Genomic DNA, 4,059 nt, shown 5'->3' on the forward strand with positions numbered 1-4,059 from the left:
CAATGAAGGACTAATGACACGTGTATTAAATGTAAGAATAGTACTATTCTAGCTGGGTTCTAAATTAGTGAATAAAGCTTGAGAGAAGAACCCAAGGGTTGGAAAGCAAGTCTTACAGGTAATGTAAGAAGAAACTAGATTATGATGGAAAATCATGTCATTGTAGGAGTGTGGAATAATGGCCTGAAAGACGTTCATGGGTTCTGGCTCTTCCACTCACTGTCTGGGTGGGCTTAGGCCCATTTCCCTAACCTCCAGCCAGGGCTTCCTCTCCTGTCAAAGAAGGACAGTAATACCCACTCTTATAAGCTTGTTGTAAATTTAGAAATAACGCTAATTAATAGTTTGTGTTACTATGTGCCAGGCACTGGTCTGTGCTCTTTTCACATTATCTTATTTAATCCTCAAAACAACCCCATGAGGTACCGTTGCCGGTTGAATTGTGTCTCCCAAAAAGATACATTGAATTTCTACCCTCAGATACCTGTGAATGTGACTTTATTTAGAAATAAGGTCTTTTCAGATGCAGTTGGGTAAGACAAGGTCATTCTGGATTAGGGTGGGCCTTGTAAGGCGGTCCTTATAAAAAGAGATTAGGATGCAGACACAGGGAGAATGCCACGTGATGACAGAGGCGGAGACTCAGTGATGAACCTGTAGCCAAGAAACAACAAGGATTGCTGGCAAACACCAGGAGCTGGAACAGACAAGGAAGGACCTTCCCTTAGAGCCTTCAGAGGGAGCATGGCCTTGCTGACAGATTGCCCTTGTACTTCTCTCCTCCAGAACTGTGAGAGAATAAGTTTCTGTTGTTTTAAGTCAGCAAATGTGTGATAACTTGTTACAGCATCCCTAGGAAACTAGCACAGGGACCACTGTGACAGACGTAGAAACTGAGGCACAGAATAGGTAAGAAGCCTGACAGCTCTCACACAGCTAGTGGGCTAGCTGGCATTGGAAGCCAGGGCTGACTCTGGAGTCTGTGCTGTTCATTATTAGATGATATTCAGTTGGATCCTAGGTAGCCTCATTGTTTACTTGGGGTACACAAAAGTTACTTTCAACTTTTACACTTTGATAGGTTTCACCAAAAGGCATTATTCTTTTTTTTTTTTTTTTTTTTGGCTGCGTTGGGTCTTCGTTGCTGCACGCGGGCTTCCTCTAGTTGCGGCGAGCGGGGGCTACTCTTCATTGCAGTGCACGGGCTTCTCATTGCGGTGGCTTCTCTTGTGGAGCACGGGCTCTAGGGCACACGGGCTTCAGTAGTTGTGGCACGCGGCTCAGTAGTTGTGGCTCACGGGCTCTAGAGCACAGGCTCAGTAGTTGTGGTGCATGGGCTTAGTTGCTCCGTGGCATGTGGGATCTTCCCGCACCAGGGCTCAAACCCGTGTCCCCTGCATTGGCAGGCGGATTCTTAACCACTGCGCTACCAGGGAAGTCCCAAAAGGCATTATTCTGTGGTATCAGTGATTTTTGTCACATGGTTGTCAGAAGTTTAGCCCAGCTGAGTCTGTGTTCCAATCATGCAATTTTCACAAGTGTCACATAGCAAGGTCCCCCTACCCAGTTGCGCCTGACAGGCTGGTACTGAGGTTCTTCCTCTGTGGCTCCTGGGGTATAGTGCTGGAAGTCCTATAGTTCAATATAGTGCTGGAGGGAAGGAGGGAGGAAAAGAAGAGAGGGAGGGAGGGAGGGAAGGAAGGAAGGAAGGAAGGAAGGAATGGAGAGGGGTAGGGAAGGAAGGAGGGAGGCAGAAAAAGAAAAGAAAAGAAAAAGGAAAGAGGAAGGAAGGAAGGGAGGGAGGGAGGGAGGAAGGAAGAAAAGGAATCCAAATTGGAAAGGAAGAAGTGAAACTGTCATTGTATGCAGATGACAACATTTTCTATACTTCATATAGAAAATCCTGAAGATGCCACCAAAAAACTATTAGAACTAATACCTGATTTCAGTAAAGTGCAGGGTACAGAATTAATATACAGTAATCTGTTGCATTTCTATACACTAACAGTGAACTATCAGAAAGAGAAGTTAAGAAAACAATCCCATTTACAATTGCATCAAAAATATTATACCATGCTCATGGATTAGAAGAATTAATATTGTTAAAATGAACATACCCAAGGTAATCTACAGATTCAATGCAATCCCTATCAAAATACCAAGGGCGTTTTTCACAGAACTAGAACAATTTATTCTAAAATTTGTATGGAAACACGAAGGACCCCAAATAGCCAAAAACAGTCTTGAGAAAGAAGAATAAAGCTGAAGGTATCACATGCCCTCATTTCAAACTATACTACAGAGCTACAGTAATCAAAACTGTATGGTACTGGCATAAAAACAGACATATAGATCAATGGAACAGAACAGAGATCCCAGAAATGAACCTACACTTATTTGGTCAATTAATCTATGACAAAAGAGGTGAGAATATACAATGGGGAAAAGACAGCTTCTTCAATAAACGGTGTTGGGAAAACTGGACAGCTACCTGCAAAACAACTGAACTAGACAACTTTGCATACCATATACAAAAATAAACTCAAAATGGATTAAATACTTAATGGAAGACTTGAAACCATAAAACTCCTAGAAGAAAACATAGGCAGTAAGTTCTAAACTGGCAGTTCAATTCAGTGGGGAAAGGGTGGATTTTTTAATAAATGAGGCAGGCCTAACTGGTTCACCATCTGGAGGAAAAATACAGTATCTGCTAAAAATTCTAGCTAGATTAAAGACTCACATGTAAAAAAATAAAACAATAACATCTTTCAAGAAAACCCAATGGCCAACATATGGAAACAAAGAAACAACCAGCTGAGAAATGACTGAATAAATGATGGGGCATATACACCCTGGGACATGACACAGCCTTTAAAAATGGATTAGAGCTTCAGCAGAAGGTGTGGGGAAAAGAAGTCTCCAAAAATTATGTACAATGGAATCCATCTTCTGTAAAACAGAAACTCCCAAATATGGACCTGCAGATACATATAGATGCTTTATATTGGTGTAGCGAAAACAGAGAAGAAAATACCCCAGGGTATTAACGTGGGTTATTGTGGGGGAGCTACTGATACAAGAGGTAGGAGAATGAAGGGTGGAGTCAGCAAAAAAGGAAAAGAAAAAAGTGGGAGCTGCACTTTAGCAAGGATGACTATGAGGCACACTTCTGAATTTATATGAAATAGGAGGGGTATGTATGAGGTGAGCACATGCATAAAGGAATTAAACATTTCAAAACTGTGATAATCTTGTAGCCCATGTAACATCGAGGAAAGTGTTTGTGTCAAAAGACAAAAGCAGGATTCTGAAATTAACCCACATGGAGGACACACCTGACTATAGCAAAGGAGCTGCTAAGCTGGGGTTGTCCCCACGTGATGGAAACCACAATGCCCTTGAAGTCCACAGGTTGCCTTACCATCTCGGCCTGAACTGCACCCCAGGATCTGGAGCCCCAGAGGAGACAGCAGACCTTGGGGATTCAGAAGCCACAGTGGAAAATCAGTGTCCGACTGTTTTTCTTTTTGTTTTTTTTTTTAAACAGCTTTATTGAGCTATAATTGACATACAATAACTTGCACATATTCAAAGTATACATTTTGGTAAGTCTGACATAGTATACATCTGTGAAACCATCACCACAGACAGTGCACATATCCACCATCCTCCAAAGTTTCCTCACACTCCTTTATATCCCGACTCCTCCCCAATACCCTCCTCACCAATCCTGCTGTCCTCAGGCAACCAGTGATCTACTTTCTGTTGCTACAGATTAGTTTTCATTTTCCAGAGTTTTATATAAATGGAATCTTCTATAGACTGGAGGTTTTTGTTCCCTCAAAATTCACACGTTGAAATCCTAACCTCTAAAGTAAGGAGGGGAGGGCGTTTGGGAGGTGATTAGGTCATGAGGGCACAGCCCTCACAAATGGGATCAGTGTCCTTATAAAAGAGACTACGGAGAGCTCCCTTGTCATGCCCATCATGTGAGGACACACAGCAAAAAGACAGCTGTTTGTGAACCAGGAGGCGGGACCTCACTAGACACTGAAT

The sequence above is a fragment of the Balaenoptera borealis genome (assembly GCF_965194805.1).
Source record: "Balaenoptera borealis genome assembly, chromosome: 12".
Classification (NCBI taxonomy): domain Eukaryota; kingdom Metazoa; phylum Chordata; class Mammalia; order Artiodactyla; family Balaenopteridae; genus Balaenoptera; species Balaenoptera borealis.